General features: G+C 42.1%; 1 protein-coding gene across 3 annotated transcripts in view; it reads left to right on the top strand.

Annotated features, from left to right (window-relative positions):
• The window catches only part of si:ch73-383l1.1 (receptor tyrosine-protein kinase erbB-4), a 230,251-nt gene that overhangs the window by 812 nt on the left and 211,816 nt on the right, over nt 1-17,623 (top strand). The gene's annotated exons all lie outside the window — the stretch shown is intronic.

Below are 17,623 nucleotides of genomic sequence, written 5' to 3'. Positions count from 1 at the left end.
GCCTGTCTGATTCCACAAATCTTTGGTAAAAAAAAAAGAAGAAAAGAAAAGAAATCTGGGATCAAATATCTTTTAAAATGAACTGAAAGACAGCTCACACGAGCCCCTTACTCTGCTGTTTCCTTTTGCACCCTAAATATGAATGAATGCGCCATCGTTTTAATTCAATTCCCTTAAGCGGACATTGATATAGACCGAAGACCGCGGCTATTTGCGCTGATTTATATGAATTGGGCTCGGTTGCACGGTGGCACAGTTCTCATTCCTTACTGTCTTTGAATAATTTAGATGTAGCAGATATACTGAGGGCTATACAGGCAGTGGGAAAACATCTCCCTTTCATCATTAGGACCCCTGTGGTGTCAATCCCTAGACGAGAATCACTTTAATGTTCCTGCAATATTCCCAAAAAGACTTGTAGCACAGTCAACTGTACTCAAAAGTCAATTTATAGTAAAGTTAATGATATCTTTATTTATGTGTAAGGGCTGCAGTTTTCCTTTGGCATCACTGTAGGATATTTGCAGATAGTTTGGTTGTGATATTTGCTCCTGCAGCATGTAACATTTCAGGTTTCGCCACTTGCTGTGTGATATTTTGTTCATGATGCAGGTTTTGCAACGAAACCCCACTGCCTGTGCACCTAAGCAAACCATTTAGAGGCTTTGATGTTGAACTTTTTCAACCAGCTTTTGTTCGCAGACTTATTAATCAATAAATACTTTAATGTATTCTGTTTGTTTTTGACTCAGGTATAGTGTCTGCTTTTGAGTGGTATCACAATATGAGATGCACTCGAGTTATTTGGACGGTAATATTTTGTGCTTCATTTTGGGCTGATGAGCTATTCATGGTGCCAGAATCTGCCTTCTTAATTGATATCATCAAGCTTTGGCAAGGACTGTTGAAGTGGAAAAAAAAAGCAGAAGCAAGAAGCAGGAACACAGGAGAGTTTGTGGATTGATGTTCAGAGGTGAATTTGGCCATCGCCCAAACTCTCAGTGGCACAAATGGGATTCCAGGACGCTTTTCCTTCCCGCCACCAAGGACGGGTCGAGTTCTTGCTCGATCTCTGGTGGTTTGTGGTTCTCGGGCAGAGCTGGAGAAACAAACACACACTCCCCCGCTGGCCGTGGTGTGGATCTTGGATGCCTATTAAACAGGAGTGGATGGATGCACGGATGGATGGGTGACAGGCGGGATGAATGGGGTTGAAAAGTGGCACCCTCACTGGTTTATTTATTCTCCATGCATACACTCCCATCCAAGATATTTGTGATGCAAATTCTGCCCAAGAATCTGAGCTATGCCTCTTGGGAAGTTCATTGGGTGTGTGGGAGTTAGTGGGTGAGTAGATATTTGTGTGTTATCCGTCCACTCTTTTACTTAATCTCCCTCTCTGCATCGTCATTTAAAAAATTCACACTCAACACCATATATAAAAACATATTTAAAGCCATATCAGTAAGTCAAGGCTGGGGATGTTCACCTCACTGCTGTTTAACACGGTGAGTGAATCTGTCAGTACGCTCCTGCTGACAAATGTCTGCAGCATTCCTGCCAGTCAGCCGGTCTACCGAGTTGTATACACACTAAACTATTTGTGTGTATGTTTGAGTGATGTACAGTATGGCCACATGTGTGCCAAAAATGGAGGTATTCGCACTGCGAGCGACTTGATTGATGTTTTGCTCTATTCTGTTGGCAGCGTGAGAGGATCTTAGTGTGTCTGTGTGGAGGCTTCTGCACGCTCGTATTCATCTTAATTTTGATGTAAATTTAACAGGAGAACAGCAAAAAACTGATTTTAGAGTCTAGGATTGACCCCACTGATGTGTTCAAGTGTTGATTGATATTTTCAAGATCAACAGGAGGCTGGTCAACTTCCTCCTCCATCTTGGATTTGCCAGGGAGGAGTTGCTGTCTCTTCGATGGCAAAAAGGCACTACACAATAATCTGAACAATTAATTTTCCCAGGTCACTCAGGTCTGAAGGAGCTACATTGATGTCCATGACTTACTGGTTGCAATGCCATCAGTAGGATAATAGGGTTTGGGGTGCAACTAATGATTATTGACATTATTGATTAATCTGCCAATTATCTCCTTTAAAGAATGCCCACTTGCTAAGCTGTGACCCAGAACGATTGGAATTTTTGCTTGAAACAGTCGAACGTAAGTATTTGTTTATTGATTAATTGATCGTGTAATTGGAGTTTCTGAAACTGGACATTCCTCAAACCCTTCAATTCTATCTCCATCGACTGAGGAAGAGCATGAGATGCGGATGAAAGCTCTGTCCAACTTGTGTTTCCAAGGTCAAGAGTGAATTTTGGTGCTCGGTCCATCTTCGGTTAAATGCAGCTTTCTCTGGACGCTGCGTTTGCTTCCGGTTGTTTCAGTGTCTGGAGAAGACTTCAAGAAAAACGACGCGCTCTTGAGTAACTGATTCTCTGCAGAGGTTGACGGGGTGAATCTTTGGTAACTAGGAACGATGGGATCAGCTCTGTTTTTTTTTTTTGTATTCAGGCCAAAAAAGATAGTTGTTGCTTCTCCACAAACAGCTCTCACCTTTTGCATCTCTTCCAGCGAAACTCACACCAGTAATTCCATCATCCTCTGCGTAGCTGCCTGTTTGTGTGCTCCCCGAAAAAACAAATGCCTCAAACGTTTTAATCGCCGCAGCTCTTGAGTGTGTATGGCAAGCGCTGCGTTCGCACGTGTGTGTGTGTGTGTGTGTGTGTGTGTTTTTTTTGGGTGACATTTAAAGACGTGCTCTCCTGTGAAATGGCCGGGGGAGAAAGGAAACCCGCTGAATGCCAGTATCAAATTACTGGGCGTCTGTCAGCTGGCACACACGGAGCCTCGGTGCTGGCCGAGGCTTTGTAGAAGACTGACGGAAATGAGAATTTATTACAAGCTAATTAAGCTTTTTTTTGATAGCATCAGTCTAGACCGCGAGCCCTTTATTTGACAGCATGAGAGATGAGGGGGGTGAAGGAATTCAATCTTGCTGTAAATTAGTCAACATTGCTATCATAACTTGATATCTGCCAGGCTTAACCCATGCCAGCCTTTTTGCTGGATATTTGTCAAACACACTGTGATCGTTCCTGACGAGCCGATCGAGATGGGGACGGTTTCTGCGTCTTCCGGTGAAAGAGACGGCGGCAGAGAGAGGGGGAATAAATATGGCCGTTTGCACAAAAGAATAATAATTGCAGTTAAGTGAGGGTGACATTGAGGTGTGGGCTTTTATTCGCTCCCTCTGTCACAACTGGACAGTCTCAGCGGGCCGTAAGGGAAGCCTTTACAAATGACTATGTGACACGTGGGGGTGATGGAACGCTATTCCAAGGCCTGAGACAGCAGTACGCTATACCTCTCACGGTACTCGCCGTCTGAATCAGCACTCAGATTTGTATCTGCATGGGCGAGACAAAGATGATGCTGTTCCCTCTTGGGAGGGGGGCTCTTTTTGACTCCTACTTTTCTCTCCCCATGCATTCGAAAACGATCCGACGACATCACAAGCCTGTTTGCTGACATTCTGTTTGCTGCCGGCTGTACAGAGGGGCTTCTGTTCTTTCGAGTTTGCGAACCACCCAAATATTTACATGCGGAATCACAACTGCACAGCATGGGAAGGAAAACATCCAAGGCTTGGGTGCAAAATAGCGGCTTTATTGGCCTCTGTAATCATCCCGAAGCCCCTTAGTCCCTCTCCCTCTCTGGCGTTGCATTTGTGTGTTTGGCAGGACAGACTTTTGAACCCCCCGTGCCTTTGCTGCCTAATGATGAGCAGGGTTGGCTTTGGTTGTGCCGAGGCGTCCGGTGCCAACTCCTAGTGTGAGTTAGATTGGCCAGTCGGAGGCTGGAAGCCTGGCACAGATGTCCTCTTTCAGGAGGACTGAGATCTCACTCCCACACAGAAAACACAGTCCACCCATGCACAGGGATTTACTTTAATAAACACCCTTGAATCTCCATGCCCTCTTTTAATTTCTTTAAAAAAATGCTGATTCTGCTAAAGTCTTGCTCTTTATCTCCCACACACACACACACACACACACACACACACACACACGCACTAATAGTAATCCAAGTTCATGGGTGAAAGGGCAGCGGAAGCCTTGTTTAGTGGGTTTTAAGTGTGAGGCAGCTTTATTCTTCCTCATTGTTTGCTTTGAGCACAAGTATTGAATCGACTTCTAGTGGATTGTGTGGCTCTCAACTCTCTCTCTCTCTCTCTCTCCCTTTTTACACACACACACACACACACACACACACACACACACACACACACACACACACACACACACACACACACAGTGTGAGCGAGGCATGGCCCAGGAAAATAAAGGACAGGAAAGACAGAGGAATCCTTTTTTTTTTTTTTATTTTTTTTTTTTCTTCTCTTGTGTTTCTTCTAGACCACTGGAGGGTTTGTTCAGCCCGCCACTTGTAATTCCACTCAGAGACAAATGCCTCCATCCTGCGTCTGAGGGGCTTCCTACACAAACACACACACACACATGCACACACACAGATCTTGCCTAGTAGTGCGGGTTGGCTCACAATACTTCAGAGTTTCTCTTCTCGTTTAGGAACCTTTCTTTTATTTTGAGTTTTATTTGAATAGCTCTCCTCCACTTTCTTTCTCCCACACTGGTCATCTCTTCTCTTTATCTATTTCCTTATCTCTGCTCCTCTCTCCCTTCACACACACCCCGTCTCTCCCCCTGTTCTCATCCATTAACATCTCCATTGCGTTCCTGTTTTATTCCCCTGCTTCATCTTCCACTGCCTCTGCTTTTCTTTCCTCTTTTAACAGCTTTTTTATTTCCTCGCCTTTAGTCCTTCCCTCTCTTCCTTCCTCCCTCCTCTTTCTCTCACACACATATCTCCACACGCTCTCCTCCCTCTGTCTTTCATTAGTCATGTGTGTGTGTGAAGCTGTCACTGAGCACACAGGGAGAATGAAAAACAGCTCATTTTTCCCCCCTTTAATTACGACACCCAATTTGTTTCATGGACAACATGCTGTCGGCAGCTCCTTACAACACTCAAACTGTCATTTACATGCTAACACACGTATCTGTTCCCGTGTGTGTGTGTGTGTGTGTGTGTGTGTGTGTGTGTGTGTGCGCGTGTACTTCTAGGCGTGTGAGCTTTAAACCCTTTCGGAGGGAGGTTTGGATGCTGATTTTGTGTCAGGGCTTTGGTTTGTAGCCACATGGGTCAACTGTTAACAATGTTAGAGAACAAATTGAAATCATCCATGTGTCAATAATTGTCTAATTGTCCTCTTTGGCACTTCTTTTTTTTTTTTAAATGGGTGATTTGTCTTACCTCTAATGTGAGAAGATTGCATACTAAAGGTAATACTAATTGCTTTTTAATTAAATGACTAGAGTTGGCAGTTTCATATCATAGATCTTTAAAGTTGCACTTTAACCATAACTTAATGATCAACTTTAAACTACATGTATTTTTGTATAGATTCTATAGGAGGATTTCAGGAAATGTATGCTGCTGTGAATGCTGACAGACTTTTATTTTCTGAATGTCGCTTAATGATTTAAGACAAATTAGGATGAAGCGTATTTTGACCAGCTGTTGATGATTCCACACACACAGACTATAGGCAGTGGACACAGATTAATTGCTGCTGACCTTTCAAAGTGTGTCTGATGGAGATTTGTAGTTTTTACTGGAAACTCTCCAGAAAGAGTCGTCAGTATAAGTTTTTATTCATATATATTAATGTTCTCTAATACATCTGTTATGTTTGCCAGTGCATGTTTTCAGATGTGTTGATTTGTGTGGACTGTGATGTTTAATGTAGGCTTTTAAATGTGGACCCCTGGAGACTACCTGTGCTTCAGGGCTCAGCTAATGGGGATCCTAAACAATAAACAGATATACTGGTACAGCAAGGTGCTGAACTGTAATTTCACCGATTAAATTAGAATCTGCTGCTCATTAAATATACTGTGCACCTGCATTAATGGATTTTTGGCCACCGAGAGCAGCATAATAAGCTATAACCTTGACATAGTATTACCTTAAAGCTACCTGGTGCAATATCCAAACTCCTTTTAACCTAATTTTTCTTGTTTTCACCAGCTCCTGAGGGAAATATCTGGGTAGGTTATGGACAGTTGGTTGGTGGCTGGAAGTGAGGTTAGAAAGCAGTGATAGTACACAGTAGAGTTATGTGCCTTTAAAACTAAAACTGTTGACTGAAAGACGCTAAAATGCCCCATAGTGCTGAGAGGAACTGTAGAGTCGGGTGATAATTCTTGCATTACACACAGCATTGATGATCCGTTATGAATAAAAAATATGAATTAGTGCAGCTTTAGGGGCGTTTTAGGATGCTTTCTGCTAGCATGAGGTTTAGGTCAAGGGCAAATGTTAGGGTTTTGAGTGAAGACTTAATTTGCTTTGTAAGACAAAAATATACGTGTGCATATTCATCCATTTGTATATCTGTGCTTGTGTCTGTAAGTGTTGGCTTTGAATTTACATTTGCAGTACCGTGCTCAGGCACAGGGCCAGCACAGGAAGTGGGACAGCGTTCAGCTTCCTTTTGATTGGCAGCAGTTCTTTGGCGAAGCAGGATCAAGTGCCATCGACTTGGTCTTTCACAACGAGTCTGGGCTTTTTCTTTTGGTTCCTTTGCCTTCTTTTCACTCGTCTCTCTTACGTTCTGTTCTGCGTCTCAGCTCAGCACAATAGAGGGCATTAGAATCACAATAGAATTTTTTTTCCCCCCTGTAACCTTGACAAAGTCTGCCGTTTTTAATGAAAGCCTGTTTTAAAGAGAAATGATCACTGGTCTCTAATCCCTCATCTGTGCGCCTGTCGATCCGACAGTTCAACCCCGACTTGTAGATTTGTGTCTTTATCTCTGTTGCATTGTCGCGCTCTCTCTCTCTCTCTCTCTCTCTCTCTCCCCCTCCTTCTCTCTCTCTCATGTTATGCCACTACACACAATCACACACAAATAACAAAACCTAGTTATTTGGGAAGTTTTTCATTAGTTTACTCCCTCTCTGTGTGTGTGTGTGTGTGTGTGTGTGTGTGTGCACGCACGCACGCGCATTACTGTGTTGGTGTGTGTGCAGTCAAGCCTGCCTGGTGTATTGTGCGTGAACTAATCCCTGTTAAGATATTCACGGCAGCTAATCTGTTTAATTACACTACAAATTAAGGATATTTACTGTTCCAAGACTTTTATGCGACACCCGCCTTAATCAGGGCCTTAATCTGTCTGGCACTGCCTGAGTGTGTATTACTGTGTGTGTGTGTGTGTGTGTGTCCGAGTGTGTGTGATTGATGCTTGTGTGCCTTTGTGTCTATCGTGCTATTTATGCCAGAGTCTGTCTGTATCTATCTGGTTTAATTATTTTTCTGAATATTTGCCCACAATAAAAAAGAAAAGAAAACAAGAGATTATTGTATTTTTCCAGTTGTCGTACGGGGTTTAAAATGTAATATCAGTGAGATGTTGTAACAGTATTTAAAGGACACAGACCCAGATCCACAGGAGAATCACTCTCCTCAATTCAGACTCATGTTCAGCTAATTCTACCAGATTAAAACCGTGTTCGAACCATGGAAACATGTTGTGTTCTCTGTCAAGGGCAAAATAATGAAAATAGACTGTAGCCTGTGTAGACTGTGTTTTTTAGGGATGCGGCCCAATAACCGGTCCAGATTGAAAACCGGCTCCAAATTGAACAGTGGTTAAACGGTGGACTTTTTGCACACCTGAGGCACGCTGTGGTCCACACAGAAGATTTGAAGGTGCTGCCTGAGAAGGAGAGTTCTGGGCAAACAAATTCATCCAAGCATGAAAGGAAGTATGTTTTTAGTTTTTCAGGCTTTTTTTTTAGTTTAGCTGGTGAAGTGGTTCTGAATTGGAATGCTTTTATGTGCATTGTGATTGGTAAAATTGGCAGAATTCTTCTAGATTTACCATTGTTGGTGGTGTATTTGTGCAAGTTTCTATTTTTATGTACCTTATATTCGAAACTCTTTCCTCGTGTGCTTACCTGTATATGTGTGACAAATTCTAATTTACTCCGAGTATTTAACATTGTGTGCATATTAGTTCCCGTTACAGGTTTCCATGTGTTTACGTACAGTATTTGCAAATCCATGTATACTGTATGAGGTCGTGTGTTCAGATGGGGCACGTTGTCCTTTTTAAAACGGCCCCTTCTGCGATGGTGACCTGTAATAAATGAGTGGGCGCGAGAAAGTGGCAGCCGTGACAACTGACTGGGGAGGGAGGGAATAGAGGGAGAGAGGAGAGAAAAGGTGGGTGTGTGTGTGTGTGTGTGTGTGTGTGTGTGTGTGTCGAGGAGGGTGTGTGTTACAGAGCGAGGGAAGACAAAGCGAGACAAAGAGATGGAAAGTCTCTAAGGATAGATAAGGAGGGAGCATGAGAGGATGAGGGGAAGACAATGGAAAGGGCGATAGTGAGGGATTGTGGGTCGGTCTGCGTGGAACAATACCTTTACCAGAGGTGGAGACACTTTCTCTGCTGCCACTTGTTTTTCTTATCCTCATTACCCCCACCTTCCCCCTCCTTTTTTGTCTGTCTGAAGTCACCTTGCAGTCCAGCAGAAATATGGCCGCTCCTTCGGCTGGTTTAAAGGTACATAAAACTCGTGGAGGAGAAAGCCTTGGCCGGGCTTTGCTGTAATTGTTTGTGTGTCTATGTGTGAGTGTGAAGGTGAGTCACCTTCAGCAGCAAGAAAGATGAGAGAGCACTGGATAGAGTGCACTGCATGAATTTGTGCATTTAAATGGTTTTGTGCATCAGCTCATTAATTTGTCTGAAGCTGAGAGGCAAAAACACACACTCTGAGGTGCTCACACACACCTGAGTGCTCCCCTGCGCTGTACCTTTACCAGTTGCTCCGCGGCAAAAAAACACTACCGCTGTCGGCAAGGTGAAAGCGAGCTGATGGTGGGTCATTTGCAAGACGGGAGACGGAGACAGAGAGGGAAAGCAAGAGAGGTGGTCTAATTTCAGCTGAGAAAGTAAGGGATGATGATGTGTGTGTGTGTGTGTGTGTGTGTGGGTGTGTGGTCACTGTATATGTGTGTGTGTCCAGCAGAGGTTAAGGTAGAGTGGGAGAGACAGTGTGTTGTCTCTGAGGAGTACAGCTATCACCGCTGCTGAACGCTCCAATTAATCAGCCCGAGCCACAAAGGCGCACTCACTGTGTGTGTTTGTGTGTGTGCAGGTCTGAACTTGTGTGTATGTTAAGCATCTATTATGTGATTGTGAAGTGTGTCAAGATCTGTATTTGCGTCAGTGGGATGCATAACACACCCAGCCTTGTTTTTGTCTTGTCTCCATGGATAATGCTAATGGGGTCACACATGTGTTGATTATTCCCGAAGATAAGAAAAAGATGGAGAACAATACTGTACGTGTGTGCTCAACCATGTGTCCTTAGAATAAAAGCATATACAACTAATTTGCATTGGCAAATATACATTGTTTTGTAGGATAGTATTGCCAAGTGGATTATGCACTGACTGACTGCATGACTGTTCACTGCCAAAACAAAATGTTCACGCTGAACATTACATCTACAAAACATTAATTCCCTGTCAACATAATTTATTTATATCCCCTTAAATACAGCATCTTCCCCTGACAACTACGGTATGAATAAGTAAGGCTGGGTATTGTTTAAAACTTTTTTCTTGTCTATCAAAGAATAGGTCTAAAGATTATAAATTTGGGAAGTCTTAATAGCCAAATGGTTATGTGGCTTATCTTAAAAACCAAACGTCCACAGTGTGATTCCAGGGGACCTTTTGATGAGTGCCATACCGTCACCTCAGTCAGTACCAAAAAAGTATTGCGGCACTGGCTTAATACTCAACTCAAATCTCTTGGATAAGGTTAGGGAAAGATTCTGACTTGAAACACAGGACAGGACATGTAAACTTTTTGAATATCTTGCCAAAACTATGAAAAGCATGTGTTGGTAGGCTAATTTGATTTGGGTTCAAATTAAAACTCAGTTAAGGTTATGGAACAATAACGGCTAATGTTAAAGAAACCAATGCTGCAAACAGCGGTCCCCTGTGTCAAAGTGTTACACTTGGTTGACTTGATCTGTCTGACATGATGTCCTCTCTCTGCGGACCGTGAGGCTTCATAACAATATCACACTATTTCTTCCAAAACAGTATTTGGAAAAGGTGTAGCGTGCAGTATAAATGTATTTTGTAGCTGACAGGGTTATTAATTTTGTTAGTTTAGTCAGTTTTAGTTTTTCAGCTTATGAGTTCCCCAGAGTGCAAGTTGAAGTCCTCAATTTGCTTGTTTTGTTCACCCCAGTGAGTCTAAAACCAAATACAATTCATGAATTGTGTAAATCCTCACGTTTGTCAGGCTGGAATCATGGTATGTTTGGCATTTTTGCTTGATAAATGACTCAAACAAATGTATCTATGATTGACCATTCAGTTATTGAGAGAGGTCACTGTTTCAGCCGACATGGACCTGGATCTTAATTTAAAAGATAAAGTAAGAGCAGAAATGAGAAAAAAATATAATATGAAATCGCAATCAAGGCAACTTCAGTCAAATAAAACCAAATTGATTTCAGAATAATTGAAATGTCTGTATGTTTCCAGTTCACAGGTTCATTTCAAGTCCATCAAATTCCAGAGTGGCTGCATGTATTCATGTGTTTTCCTGCAGATAAGCACTGTGAGAAAATACAGAGCGAGTATGAAAGACAGACAGAGAGACATTTAGAAAGCCAGAGATAAATACAGGGACAGATAGAGTCGAAAACACGTGGTTTCATCGTCCGGCCCTACAGACAGCGCTTCATACCGTCACGCTGCTGCCCTCTGCGAGCCTGTGTTCCGCTTGAAAATGAAATTCTCAAAAGGCTTTCACTCCCTTGAAATCATGTTTCAACCACGGGGCAGTGGGGCATACAAACAGGTTCACTCACAAAACTCATTGTTGTGGTCTGTCATAGCTTTTTGTGCGGGATTATAGCCTGCTCTTAAAGGTTTTTCCAGTCGAGGAAACACGATAAATCCAATTAGGTAAAAATAACGTCTTGCTCATCAGTCACTATTTGTAAAGCAGAGAGAGATGTGTGTTATTTGTTGTCTTTCTGGGGATTTGCAGATTTCTCAAAGCCTGTTATAACCCAGATCTCTCTTTTGCATCGCGGCTGCGAGAGCGCAACTTTTTTCCTCCACTCCACTCTTGTACTTTCATCGTGGTTGGAACTTCTCCAACAAGCAGGCGGATAAACTAACAAACAAAATGTAAGTTTATAATCCTTACGATTTAAGTCCTGGTTGATTTGGCGACACAGATGATTAGTCACAAAAAAATACAGAAAATGAATGCTTAGTGACAAATACATGTGACTAGGGATGCACCGATCCACATTTTTTCACTTCCGATCCGATCCCGATACCTGAATTTGGATATCGGCCGATACCGATACTATTCCGATACCAGAGCTCTGTTTTCTTTAATATTATTATCATCATTATTGTTGATTTTATATGAGATAATATGAATAAACTCCTCAACAGGCAAGTATGATATGTACGTATGTATGCATGTATCTCCCAAAAGGCAACTTGAGGTGAGTATAATGTCAGAAAAACAGGAAATCCTTTTAACAGGAAAAATCCCATTCTGAAAACAAATATGCAACTGTAAGGGTTTCAAATTGATTGTCATGTCAATATTTATTAAATTCCCAAAATGTCAAATATTTGAGTCTTGAAATATAAGAAAAGTGCAATAAGTGTAAACATCTTACACACACACACTATCAATAAAACAGTGTGCATCTGAACAGCACAAATCAAGTACACTGGCTCTTGTAGCATCAACAATTCAAGGTTTTAAAATGTCAATTATCTGAAATATAAGAAAAGTGCAATAACTGTAAACATCGAACACACACTCGCACGCACACGCACACACACACACACACACTCGGTAATCCCTTTAGCTTTCCCGTTGTCTGCCTGGAGTTTACCTTGTTTTTGGAATGACTCCAGAAGTGATTCCTGACAGCTCGCCTAAAAAATCCTCGTGCTGTTTCGTGTGGTGCTTTTTTAAATGTTTGATTGCGTTCGTAGTGTTGTACGACGCGAGGGAGCTTCCGCGTCTCTGAATTACGGCTTTGCAAACATTGCATTTTGCTGTCTGGCTCTGCGGTGTTTCCAGTGTAAAGTATTTCCACACAGCGTACATGTTGGCTAGCCACAATGCTGCTCAATGCCTCTGTTCAGGAAATCCATTCCACAGTTTGCAGCCAGCTAGCAGACTGGCCGGCATTTCAGCAGACAACGTTAACGCAGACATGGCTCATGGAAATCTGCGCAGGTTGGATCGGGAAATTCCGATATGTGAATTACGCTGGTATCGGTCCCGATACCGATACGGGATCGGATCGGCCCCATCCCTACATGTGACCCATTCACAATGAATGCCACCCTGTTTTTTGACAGTTGTACACTTTTAATGTGAAAGAGCCCAAACGGTAAGCAATGAGGCTGATATCAATGAGGTAAAATTACAAACCATAATGTGGAATTATCTGCTGCACTTTTAATCCAGGGGGGGGAATGGCGGACCCCACCACTTACCAAATGTTAATGCATTGAATGGCTATTGCTGAAATCATGAAAACAAGTGTATCAAAATTGGGGTTTGATTTCATGAAAATATATATAACTTTTAATGGAAGAAAAGGAAAAATGCTTTTTTCAATACAATTTCACTAATTTTCAGACATATTACTCGCTACCAGTATTCCCATAGCTTCAACACAGTCAAGCAATTTCAATCGCAGCCACATCAGAGAAAATGTCATGGTTTGACTGAGCTAGCAAGCAGGGAGTCAGTGCAAAACATTTTTTTTTTCCTTTTAAGTGAAGATAAGACGCTGAGAGAGAGAGAGTTGTTGTAGTGCCAGACAGAGAATATGCACACTCACACACCTTCAAACACGCACCGTCAGGCTAAGCAGCACAGAAATTACACTGACATGAAATATGGGAAGAGGAAAGATGTGCAGTTTGTCCTACATAGGAGCATATTAGATACACGGACACTCACGCAGGCAGTCATATTTCATTCCCAGTTTCCATTTCCTTTCGGGGACATGATATCTACCTGCAGGGCATGTGACATGAGTGTACAGTAAGCACACACATACACACTGATGCAGAAGTAGAGACAGAGACGCAACGGCAGAGAGAGAAACAGATATAGCATGGATAATAGACAAAGAGATTTCAACAACAAGAAAGCGAGTGTGATGTGTGTTCTTTCAGAGTGAATTACCAGAAAAAGGCAAGCAAGCAGAAGAATTAAAAAAAAAAAAAAAAAGGCAGAGGTGAGAGGAAAGGAAACAGTTGCAGCCCTGTGGGCTACCCAGACAGAAAGAGGAGGAAGTGTGGCTATTTGCCTTTTCTTCTTCTCCCACCATCTGCCTCTGCGATTCTCTCATTTACTTAATTAGAGTGCTGCGTCTCAAGGCCGCGGCTCCCAAATGGCATCAGCTGTGCGCGTTTGTGTGACTAGTGCATATGAGCGTGTATGCACATACCCCAGGCGTGCAAGTGCATGGAGCAGTGTGTCCGTGAATGTGTGTGTGTGCATCTGCAGGTGTGTGTGTGTGTGTGTGTGTGCCCTAAGCAGACTTGTATATCTGCGTGCAGTGTGTTTGGAGGACTGAACTAAGGCAGGCCTTGTTCAGAACGGAGGGAGGTGATTGTAGCACCCTCATCCACAAACAAAATCTGGTACTGTGGTTAAAAAAGATGAGCAGTGACCTGTATTTGGCCCCCAGTGCACGCCATTACACCTTTCCTCTTACATTTGAATGATGTAAGAGACAGTTTAAACGGTTTACTTTTTTTGTTTCTGGACTTTATGCCATCCTACATGGGTGAAATGTTTGGGTGTTCATACACAATTATGTAGAGTTGTCACTAATTCTACATTTTGTACTGAACTACAAGACTACATGTTGTTACATCGCTCTCATAGACTGTTTACAGTTTTGTGGGACTGTAAGAAAGGCTGAGCATTTATACAAGGAAACTTCATTAGTATTTAATGTGTTTTTAAGTGCGTGTCAAAAGTATTAGTTGCAGATTAAAAAACAAATTGAGTTTTGGTTGAAAAGCCTTGGAAACATTTACATCATCCTACAAGTCTTCAGTCATTCATTTCAACATGAACTAATGAATTTCTGTTAGATAATTATATATATATATTATATTATATTATATTCCCCTTATCCAAGACGACCCACGGCACTTAAAAGGTCCAGTGTGTAGGATTTAGTGGCATTTAGCAGCGTAGTTGCAGATTGCAACTCCCTCGCTTCACCCTCCCTTTCCAAGTGCAAAGGAGAAACTACGGTGGCTTCTAAGGTAACAAAAACAAAACAATTCCTATATTTAGGTCATTAGACCAATGAAATCATCCCTATGGATATTATATTCCATTTCTGCCAACAGATCCTGCTAAATGTTACACACTGGACCTTTTTAAATGAACAACAAGATATGGTCGGTTAAACTTGCATCCAATGGCAATGAAACAGGCTTTACAGACTTTTTTAATGCAGCTGTGGATAGGGAAGAGCATCCGTCATATCTGTGATAGAGGACACTGGCTGATATCTGATATTTAATAAAAGGCCAATGTCTGCGAGATAAAATGGCAAACCAATATGTCTAAGCCTATATAGTATGGCTTGTTAGGCTTTTATATAACTGTGGGTGTACTTTTTTTCCAGAGGTTTGGAGAAAAAAAGGTCACTAAATCATTTAGTACAATGGAATTTGATATAATAATCAATAATAAAGGCTCGCGAGCGTTATGGTAATTATGTAAATGAGCATACATGTAGTTGACCAATAATGTTATGTGGCTAAAATTGCTGATTGTGTGCTGATTGTTGCTCCCAGTTGGGTTTTCGTTCTTGAACCGACAATAAAAACAGAGTAGGTTTGCATCATGAGTTGCCACCGTCGTCTCCGCTGCATTCGAGTGATTTCTCAAGTGCGACGAGGAAAGCAGACATAATCAATTGTTGTCTTGAGTGTTGCTGCCACTTTTCAAGATCGTAATCATGCTTTGGCACAATTTTTTTTTTTTTAAGAGTGATCCAAGTGCACGCATGCAGGTAGGAGTGACAGTGGTTGAAATCCTGCTCAAGCTTGCATGGGATGGACAAGACTGTAAGCTGTCACTCACTGTTTCTCCCTCCCCCTCCCTCACTGAATCCTGTCTCCTGATGGATATCAACTCCTGCATCTCTCCGTCTCATTTTCTCCGCCTGGAAGTTTTTGACTGGCATGAGCAGAGAAAGAAAGGGGAGGGAAAGTCAGCAGTGCCGAAAGCTGACATGGCATTCTAAGTTTGTTACTGTGCTGTGTTGCTGTTTCGCAGCGCAGCGCTTCCAGGCTGAACGCTCTTTGTTGTGTGACATCAAACATGTAAGAAACCACATTCACACTCCTTCAATCCCCTCGCGAACAAGTTCAACTCGGCAGCTCCTTCAACCGTATACACGCCGCAGGAGCCCACATAAACTCTCATTCAAGGCAAATGGGAAAAGGGAAAAAGAGTTTCTAGGGAAACATTATGAAGGTTTAAAATTTCTGCCACACATCCAAACCGTTTAACATTTGAACTTAATGAAGGCCTTTCATCACCTTTGGGAGCTGCCTTGGTTTGTTTTCTTCTGCATTTTCCCTCTGATTTATATTACTGCAAGGCGAAAACTCGCAACAGCTCACGTCAGAGTTTTCTATCTGGAGCAAGGCGCTATCGCCAACGTGAAAGTGCATCTAGTGGAAAAGGAGGAGGGAGGAAAGCGCTAACGAAGCTTTGTAAGGAGAGACGGTGATGCAAGGCCCCAGTTTTATCAGTGGGAGGGCTGCGGTAATCGGCTATCTAGGGGAGTGAGGCGGCGGGGGGTCCCTAGTTATCAAGACAGCTTTGGAGATTCACTTACAACAATAGAGAAGAAAGCAATAGAAGTGTGTGTGTGTGTGTGTGTGTGTGTGTGTGTGTGTGTGTGTGTGTGTGTGTGTGTGTGTGTGTGTGTGTGTGTGTGTGTGTGTGTGTGTGTGTGTGTGTGTGTGTGTGTGTGTGTGGAAACAAAAGTAAAAGTGAGATAACCTCAATTTTCAACCTCTTTCTTCCTTGTATAAAAAGTGATTGGTGCTTTGGGAGTAGAAATGGAGTAATTAATTATTCTGACACACAGTGTTTGCTCACAGTAAGTCAGATTTTTGTAGATGAAATCAAAAGTTAATTTTCCCGTAATGAAAATCTTCCACCAAAATGGAGACAGCGTTTTAAGAGCTTTCACTGGAGTGTAAAAATGAGCTGAAACTTTGCGCACTTAGTTTCCTTCAGATGATCTGGCGGTGCTTCGACTTAACATTGCAAATGAAAAAGTTCTTTTTTATAAAAGGCTGATTTATTAGGTGGGCATTTGTTTAACAGTGTGAAAGGAGTAGAAAAAAACCATCATTAATGGAATACGCCACTGAAAATGAACTACAGTTATATTGGATTGCAATGGCTACCCAAAGTCGTCACAAATAATAAAGACTTTTTGGCCTATTGGTTGAAAGATGTTTACAGCCAACACATTTTCTGACCAACTAATTCATTTTATCTCCACTAGAAACACACTGATTTAAACTTTTGTGGCGTAATCCATGTTTCAAACAAAAACGGGCAAAGAAGTAGTGTATTTAGCTATGTTACGGCTCAGGAGAGGATAATAATGCAGGAGTGGTTTGAGATGTGTCTATGGAAGATTTGTTGCCATCACTGTGTCTTCATTGGAATCCATGTGACTCCTGCTGTTGTCTGCTGTGTTATAAACCTCCTAAACCATCAAAAGAAAGCCGTAGTGATTGGATGAGTTTGAAGAACAGCAAAAACATTACATTAGATTGTCTCGTTTGCTAATGCTGTACCTTGCCCTTTATGTGAATGATCATGTGCTTATGTGTTTATGCAAGAGGCATCTGAAGGCTGTTTCTACATATATATCACAGACACATAATTTACTTCATTGAAGCACAAATTAAAACTAATCATCACATTAACACAGAGTATATAAACTGCATTCAGTAACAGACCGCAGCTGCATTCATAGTCACAGATACACAAACGTTGCTTCCACACTCACAGGCGATGAGAGAACACAGATATAAAACTATACAGGCGCATAAAACACTTACTGCTCATTTGCCTGTGTGTGCCTGTATAATGAGCATCTGTGCTTCTTTATGTAACGTTATTACCTTTAACAGCACACCTGTCTGTTCTGCGCCTCAGATAAAGAACGGAGATTTTCTTTTTTTGGAAGCCCTTTTAAATGCCAGCCGGCAATTGGCTTGGTGTGGGTAGTTAGCAAAAAGACGACTGACAGACACAATCTCACACACACACACACACACACACACACACACACACACACACTTGCATGACAGAAAACATTCTGTTGGGAGGATAGTGCTGCTAATTAGTGGAATTAGCCACAGATCAAAAGGT

The sequence above is a fragment of the Dicentrarchus labrax genome, unplaced genomic scaffold, assembly GCF_905237075.1.
Source record: "Dicentrarchus labrax unplaced genomic scaffold, dlabrax2021, whole genome shotgun sequence".
Taxonomy (NCBI): domain Eukaryota; kingdom Metazoa; phylum Chordata; class Actinopteri; family Moronidae; genus Dicentrarchus; species Dicentrarchus labrax.
This window is presented reverse-complemented; position numbering and strand designations above follow the sequence as displayed.